Raw genomic sequence first — 9,389 nt, 5'->3', positions numbered from 1 at the left:
ACCTGGCTCGGCCTAGCCGACTGGCCTTGCCAGTCGTCCTCCTCCTCCCGCCAGGAGGATGAGGAGCGCGTGGCCGGCGCCCGCGGCCACACGCCGGCCACCTCCTGCTTCTGCCGACGCCCTGGAGACGTCCAGGGGTGCCACGCCGACCCCCACGTCCCCTCTCTTCCTCCCCCACTCTCCCCCTCGTCTCCCTCACCCTCTCCCGCGATGGCCGAGCGCGATCCTCGCCGCCGTTCACCGTAGTCGTCACCAGAGCCACCCCCTCGCCCCTCCGACAAGCCCATTAGCTCCGCGCTTCCGTCCTCGACCTCCTCATCGACTCGACGCCGGCGGGATTAACCCCGCTGACCAGGGGTTTGACCCCAGTTTGACTCCGTCTGAGACACTGATATGTGGGCCCGGCTTCTAACTAATTTAGATTAGTTTAAATTAGAGCTAATCACTCTATTAGAGGTTAATGACGTCGTTAACTAACCCTCTCTCACTGACATGTGGGCCCAGGACCTAACTAACCCAGTTTAGTGCTAACTAAACACTAACTAACTCTGTTAGTTAGCTGAGAGACTGACAGAAGGGGCCCACCAGTCAGGTTTGACCTGGGCTGGCGCCTTTGACCCGCTGACGTCATAGTGACGCAGTGCTGACGCATTAATTCAATTACTGGATTTATTCTTTAATAGAAAATTCCAGAAAAATAGTCAAAACTTCTAAAAATCATAGAAAATCAACCATAGCACCAAATGCAAGGATTTATATATGAAAAATGATCAGAAAAATTCAATCTATCCATCTGTAATGGTTTCATGCATGACAAAACAAGTTTACCTTGCTGTTTAAGCAGAATAAGGTAATGCACTAATAAGGCCATGTTTAATGAGCCATGTTTAAATAAAGTACTTGAGTTGTAGAGTTTTGTTGTGATGCCATGTTGTATGTACTCATATCGGGCATATTGTGTGTATGATTGAAATGCTTGGTATGAGTGGGATCCGACAATCTAGTTGTTTATCCTTGGCAGCCTCTCTTATGGGGAAATGTAGTCTAGTGTTCCTCGAGCCATAGCAGTCTGCTACAGCCCGGTTCACCGGAGTCCTGCTAGCCCAACACTACTGTTCAGGACACTTGACTGGCAGGCATGTGTTTCACTTCATTCCTATGTCTGTCCCTTCGGGGAAATGTCACACGGTGACTTTCGGAGTCCTGCCTAGCCTGGTACAGCCCGGGTTCCCCGGGTCCTGTTAGCCTAGTGCTACAGCCCGGAATCACTCGCTGATGACCGACATGCTCGATGTGATTCATGTATGCCTGTCTCCATAGGTCTGTGCCGCTTTGGGTTCACGACTAGCCATGTCGGCCCGGGTTCTCTGTCGTATGGATGCTAGCGACACTATCATATACATGAGCCAAAAGGCGCAAACGGTCCCGGGCAATGGTAAGGCGACACCCGGGATACCGTGCGTGAGGCCGCAAAGTGATATGAGGTGTTACCGGCTAGATCGATGTGGCTTGGAATCGGGGTCCTGACAGATAATGGGCATTTGTTTCTATATTACCTGTTTGCTACCATTTCATGGTGTATTGTTCATGTAGCATATGTCTTATTATCATATACAAATACTACGAGTATGTTCGAAAATTAGTGGGTGGGAATTCACCCTATGTTAAGGCTCAATCTATGGGGTTATATGCGATTTTATTTCGGGTGAGATGAAATTGTAGTACTGATACTGTTTTTATTAGCATGAGAATTTGCATTTTTTTAAGGTAATTTTCATGGCTTCCAGGTGGATCAGTATGCAGTCTTATCTACAGCTAGCAGAGGGTTGGAAGTTCATGGATTCTGGGTGTAGCCAATGGGAAACAGTAGCTAGGGGCTATGTTCAAATGATATGGTTGGTGGTCATTATAGAATTATTGAAGCACGAGGCGTCATGTAATATTATTACCATTTGGTTGATCTAATCCTTTTTGCCTTCTGCACTGCACATATGTCTGAGATGTTTTGAATTATGAAATTTTTGCAATAATAGAAGACTGTATGCAATAATCGGTGCACGGAACGGCGGCTAGGAGTTGCGTAGAAGTTAAAAAAAATCAAGTAGTGGTCTAAGTGTATATCCGATGATTATTTGCATTATACAATACGGTCATTTGTAATCTCTGTAGAAGATAATAATCATTTAAGTCTTCTGTGTACATTGCGGGTAGTCATATTCTTCAACCAAAATTCCATATTATATAAGGAGAGGATTTGTAGCATAGGTGCGGGGGCACGCAACCCTCTTTTTTCTTTTGACTTTTCATTTTTAATCTTTCATATCTTTTAAACTAAAAGTCTAAATTAAGTTTCGTTTGTATATACATGTTCTCGATCACATGCGCTTTCAAATGAAATCATTTTGAATATGTTTTGATGATTGTTTTTTTAAACTTTATCAAGTTTCAACTTCTGAAACTTGGTACGAGCAACCGATAAAATCGTAAGTTTCAAAACCTACCACTAACAAAATCATAAGTTTCGGCAACTAAGGTTTAAAACTTGTGCTCTCCTGCGGGATTCAACGACTTTGCAAGTCACCAAGCACCCATGTGCCCTTGCGAGTTTTCGTGTGTTTAGTCCATAGCAATTTTATGGAGACAAATTGCTTGGAGATCATCAATCTCTGAAACTCTCTTCACCACTCACGTTCAACTGTGGCCAATGATCGGTTCTATCAGAAATTGGTGAGCTAAATTTAAACTTTACTTTTGTTTTGTTATTCAACAGGTAGTAAGTTCTGATAACCACTCTACTCTTCTATGTGCGTGCATGCACACTGATTCTGAGGAGGAGTTGGCTCCTACGTTCTTAAGGAATCTCGAATGCTGTCCTCAAACTGCCTGCATCCATCCGGTCACGTGGTCCGAATGCGATGTGCCATCCAACGTGATACCCCATACGTCGGCAGATCGGTCGGGGCATCCAATTTCTGCAAAACTGGAAGCAACCCGGGGGCTTAGCGGGCATCCGAACCACTGCCATGCACGTGTCCGACTCCTTGGACCCACCCAAAACCCTCTCCCTCACTCGCACCCTTTCCTGCCCGAAGTGGTTGCCTCAGATTGATGCCACTCCACTAGTAGAAAAAGGGCCATTTGTCCCGGTTCGTAAGGGCCATTTGTCCCAGTTGCTGAACCGGGACTAAAGGGTCGTTACGAAAGCCCTAGGCCTTTAGTCCCGGTGGGATAGATGGGCCTCCACGTGGCCGGTGCGGCGAGCCCAGGCAGGAGGCCCTTTGGTCCTGGTTGGTGGCACCAACCAGGACCAACAGGCATTCACGCGACAGCAGCTCGTAGGAGATGAGATTTTTTTTGAAGGGGTAGGTTTAGTGGGTTTTGGAGGGTTAATTTAGGTGTTTCATATATTGTGTTAGTTAGCCAATTAATAGAGAGAAGTGTCCTCTCTTATCTCCATGCTTGGTCGACGCTACGTACTATACGTATAGAGAGGACTCGACACGCTAGGTAGTAAGCAAAAATGAAGGAAACAGAAGATCGTCATGAACATATGCATATAGAGAGAAGTGATATCGACCTCTCCTTCTCCAAGAGATTGGTCGAACAACAAGTTTTCGTATATCTATCCGACGCTACCGGCTACATATATACAATATAAGATCTCTTACAATATAATCCCCTAATTATATATGAACTCAGGGTCCACATGGCATTCTCCGTCTTTATCGGACACGTGGTCAGGAAAGAATGCCGCCAATTCCTCTTGAATTGCTCGCATGCGATCTGGTGCTAGGAGTTCATCCCGCATCCGAAACATCTAATTTAAAGATGGGGGTCAATACATATATATGAATGAATGAAAATAAACACAAATGATGGTAATAAAATAAAATTCTGAATATTATTGCTTACGCACTTCATATTGTGTTTTAGTGTAGCCCCGCTCATAGGTCGTGTGGCGGATGGACTCGCAAACGTAGTATCCACAGTAATTATTCCCGGCTTCCTGCGACAACCACTTTACAAGAAATAGAGGTCAATCAAACTAATAAGCAAGCATGCTAAATGGTATTGATGAAACTAGCGCTTGAATCACTAGGAGATGCGCGGAACATGCTAGTAGTAGTTACTTTCGGGTGTTTAAATTGCAGCTTCTTCGGCAGTCCCAGAGCTTTTGAGGTGAATTTTTCCCAAACCCTGCCAGACAAAGAAAACAATTACTTGATATCAGGAAGTGAACAAAGTTGCCGATATGGTGCGATAATGATCGATTTAACTTACTTCTCGAGCATTTCAGTCATGTCCGCATACTCCTTGGGATCTTTTCGTCTCGAGTCTAAGACGGTTACTAGTCCCTACTCAAGCTTAATCTCTAGGAGAATATAATGGAACCTGCGCACGCATGCATAACTCATCAATTACATTACTATAACCTTGACTAATAAGGGAAACCGAATATGCACAAGAAAGTAACACTCAGTTGAAGTTGTAAGGAAAGAGTATTATAGCTTTGTTTTGATTTAATACCAATGATGGTAGCAAGTTGGCCTCAATATCTTTTTCCTGAAATTCAACCGAATATGCATCTATGAGATTTGTGTTAATGAACCCAATATCACCGATTTGTCTTTTCTTCAATTCGACGATCTTCAATCTGCATAATATAGTGAGGATAATTATAAATACATGCAATGAAAGAGCTGACCTATATATAGAGACTTAATGGCAGAAGTAGTACTTACAGACAGTAGCAAGTGACCGTTAATTTATCGAGGGCCTTCTGATTGAAAAATGGAAGAACTCCTCAAATGGAACATTCAACAGATCAGTTCCAACGAGGTCATGCTCATCTTTAACTGTCAGCGTCAAAATATTCCTCCCCCAGACTCTCTCCAGGTTTTCATGTACCAATCATGGAATCTTTGCATCATCGTTGTTAGAGATCTTTCATCTTTGACGAGAGGCTTCCCGTACTCGTATCTGTGTTCGTCCACCTCCAAGAAATCATAATGTACATCATCGGGTAGGTAATCTCCAAGATTGGTATAACCGGGCACCATCCTCGGATCATTAGCGATGATATCGCTAGACACCTTGAGCGGGGGGAACAATTGGTTCGCTTGTTCGCCGAGCTGCGCAATTTTTTCCCAGCTCATCATTCCGCTAACCTTTGATCACTGCTTCGATAAATGATCTTTCAATAATGCGCTCATAGTTTCCTTTCGGTGGAGACTTTGGTAGTTTCTTCAGGGCATCCACAGTGCGCTTCGCTTTCACCGGATCTATCTTCTCCTCTGGAGGTGGATGTTTATTTGCTTTCACCCCTTCAAAGAAGTTTGTCACTTCAGCTCACATGATCTTCGGGTTTTCCTCCAGGCTCCTCTCGTATGGTAACTTCTCTAGAGTCTTCAGAGAAGGACCGAATCTGTATTGCCTCCCGCCTCTGGCTGTACTGCTAGACACCGGAGCACACGGAGCGGCTGCGGCTGTCTTCTTTCCTTGCTTAAGAGGCGGAGGAGAAGGACTACGACACGCCGGAGCAGCCGGAGCGGCGGCGGGTCTCTTCTGCCCTTGCTGGCGAGGCGGATCAGGAGGAGGCTGGCTGCTCGGGCACGCCGGCGTAGGCGGAGTGCTGCCACGTGCCAGAGAAGGAGGTTGAGTGCTGGAGGAGGAGGAGGAGGAGGCGGAGGCATCCATTTCGGAAGGTTGAGGAGCTCCTTCCGCCATAGGCATGGATTCAACAGACAAGAACCCAGCCGAGTCTCCCCTTCACCCGTAGGGTGGTCAAGCTCGAGGTCCTCAAATCCGTCCGTTATTTCATCCACCATCACCCTAGCATATCCTTCTAGAATCGGCCGACAATGAAAAGTTGCGCGGGGTTCAAGAGGTGCAACAGAGCCAACAACCACCTTGACTTTAAATTTCATCCATTGCGTCATGAGGTGGCAATTTTGAGACTCTGTGATTAAGTCCAAGGGGTCGCTAGCAGGAGCCGTGAAGACAGGCTCCAGCTGAAGCAGCTCGGTGGAAGCCATGTTGTTTCTCCGCTGAGATGGCGGGGTAGCTTCGGGGGAAGCTTCGGCAGGTTGCTTGCTGCGATCTACTTCTCGTTGCTCTATCACTTGTACCCTTGCGTGCAGCGCCTGAATTTGGGTCTGCTCCACTTTCTTCCTCCTCTCCTGGCATTTGTAACCGGCTGCTTCCGGAAACCCAACCTTCCACGAAACGGAGCCTGGCATGCCTCATGTCCATCTAGGGTGCTCAGGATTCCCGGGGGTCATTGTGAGCTTATCGTTCTCTCTGTCTGGAACGAACGCCCTTTGCTGCGCTGCATCCATATACTGCTGAAGCTTCGTGACGGGTATTCGCATTTGCTCGTTCGTCCAACGGCATTTGCTCGCTGGAAAGAACCAAGTCCGACAACGGTCTGGCCAGTTCAATGTCTGTAGTTCGACCCCTTTATTAAACAGGTCATTCTCAGCCTTTGCCCACAATGGCCGGGCTTTGAGGTAGCCACCTGACCCCGTGCGATGGTGACGCTTCTTCTTCGCAGCATTTTTCTTGTTTGTCGCAGACATCTTCTTACTCTTGTCCGATGTCTTGTGGGCCACAAAGTCGTCCCACTGATCTCTGATCTTCTCATTGTCTGTGTCAAAAGGGTAGGGCGTCCCGAACTGTGCGTCTAGGATAGATGGTAACAGGAGACGGGGGACACAATGTTTACCTAGGTTTGGGCCCTGAAGTGTGAATGCTTGCAAAGTTCATAAGTTTGATCGATGACAATTTCAATCACTTTTCCTAGCGTCATAATAGCAATTCTTTCTTATGAAACTTCTCATGTTATAGTGGCAACCAATTCACATGTTAAGGTTCAAACAATGAATTCTCTTGAAACCCAACAACCTATGTTCTTAGTCACCAAGCAATTGCAATTCAACTTATTCAACAGAGTTTAAGTAAGAGCTCCACATACTCAACCATCATATAGTTTTCTATGATTTCTAACACTCACCTTGTACACATGAGCAAAATGTTTCAACCGGACACATAGAAAGATAGGGGCTTATTGTTTTGCTTCCCAACGTATTCACCTCAAGGGTGATGTCAACAATAATAACTCATGCTACCCATATTCAACTGGACATATGTGCCTAGATCTTTCCTCGCCACATGATGCTTACCAAAAGAGAAAATAAAAAGGAATAGAGAGGAATACTTTGACTGTTTGCATAAAAGTAAATACTAAAAAGTAAAAGATAGGCCCTTCGCAGAGGGAAGTAGGGATTTGTAGAGGTGCTAGAGCTCAAAGCAAAAATTGAGAGATAAAAACATTTTGAGGGGAATACTTTTCCCACCAATGAAAACGACTTAGAGCTCCCAACACTTTCCATGCTAGATATATCATACGCGGTTCCCAAAAAGAAAATAAAGTTTATTCCTTTTTCCACCATACTATCACTTTCCATGGCTAACCGTATCCACGGGTGCCCTCCATACCAACACTTTCCAAGGAATTTATTATTTGACAACATAAAGTAAATTCATTTTTGCATTTCGGGACTGGGCATCCCTAATAGCTTTGCCCTACTCTCATGCAATGACTAGTGAATAAACACTCATCGTGAGAATAACACATCTAGCATGGAAAATATTGGCCACCCCTCACCGTCTCGCGAGCAGTACGAGCACACAAAAGAGAAATTTATTTTGAATATTAGAGATAGCACATACAAATTTTCTTAGAACGACAAAAGAATACTGCATATAGGTAGATATAGTGGACTCTTGAAAATATGATTTGGGTTTAAGGAGTTTTGGATGCACATGTAGTATCTCTACTTAGTGCGGAAATTTTGGCTAGCAAAGATGGGGGGCAAGCATCACATGTTGAAGGATCTACGAAAATATAACTTCTATGTGAATATGGACCAACATAAACCATTACGTTGTCTTCCTTGTCCAATGTAAACAATTTTGGCATATAATATTTTGATGGGGACTCACAATCACAAAATATTTCCAAGATAGTGTATTTGTATGTGAAAGTTCTCTTCCTTATACTAATTATTCGTGAATTGCCTGTATGACCAATATTGTGATTGTCAAGCCTCAAAAGATTTCACTTTCTAAATCCAATGTGAAGCTACCACTAGGAATGATATGATTTCAATTTCATGATAATCAATTTATTCTATAATTTACTCATAGGATATAAGTGAAGCACAAGAGTAAATTACATAGAAAAGAGCTTCATTGACAGGATGTGAATGCCGCTTACTTAGCCTCCTTGGCAACTATTTGAGGACTATATTTTTTAAAAAAGCTTTCAGATCTAAGTATTTTATTAAAGCAGGAAGCAAAATTAAAATAAAATGACATTCCAAGAATATCACTCATCATGTGAAGAAGCAAAAACTTAGGCTCAACCGATACTAACCGATAATTGTTGAAGAAGAAAGGTGGGATGCCTACCGGGGCATCCCCAAACTTAGATGCTTGAGACTTCTTGAAATATTATCTTGGGATGACTTGGGCATCCCCAAGCTTTAGCTTTTGTGTCTCCTTAATTCCTCTCATATTACGGTTTTCCTAAATCTCAAAAGGTTCATCCACACAAAACTCAACAAGAACTCGTGAGATAAGTTAGTATAGACTAATGCAAAAACCTTATCATTCTGTATTGTAGCAAAACACTAAAATCATTATTCAATATTGCATACTAAATGCATCTGCATATTTAATACTCATATCATCAAATAGAATCATTAAACAAGCAAACATGTGCAAACAATTCAAACATAGCAGCAAACTGCCAAAACAGTATAGTCTGTAAAGAATGCAAGAGTATTAATACTTATTCAACTACAAACATTATGAAATTCTACCACACTATAGAAATTTAGCAGAGCTTATTATGCAAAAAGTTTCAACATTTTATCACATTCTTACTTTCCTCGGGAATTTTGCAACATCAATAAACTTTTTGTTTTCAAACAACAACATGTATACTTGCAAGATAAGCATGGCAAAGGCTATCAATGCCACTTTTATTGAAATAAAAGATGCAAAACATTATTATAAATAACAGAAATCAAATCCTAACAAAATTAAATTAAGCTCCAAGTAAAACTCATATCATGTGATGAATGAATACATAGCTCCAAATGAGATTACCGATAATGTTGAAGACGAAAGAGGGGATGCCTTCCGGGGCATCCCCAAGCTTAGTTGCTTGGATCTTCCTTGAATATTACCTTAGGGTTCCTTGGGAATACCCAAGCTTAGGGTCACATGGGAAACACATTTAAGCCTGACATACTTCCTGTGCATAGGCATCCCCTAAGACCCTAAGCTTGGGTATTCCCAAGGAACCCTAAGGTAATATTCAA

Source organism: Triticum aestivum, chromosome 5A (genome assembly GCF_018294505.1).
Source record: "Triticum aestivum cultivar Chinese Spring chromosome 5A, IWGSC CS RefSeq v2.1, whole genome shotgun sequence".
Lineage (NCBI taxonomy): Eukaryota > Viridiplantae > Streptophyta > Magnoliopsida > Poales > Poaceae > Triticum > Triticum aestivum.
Note: the sequence above shows the minus strand (reverse complement) of the source record.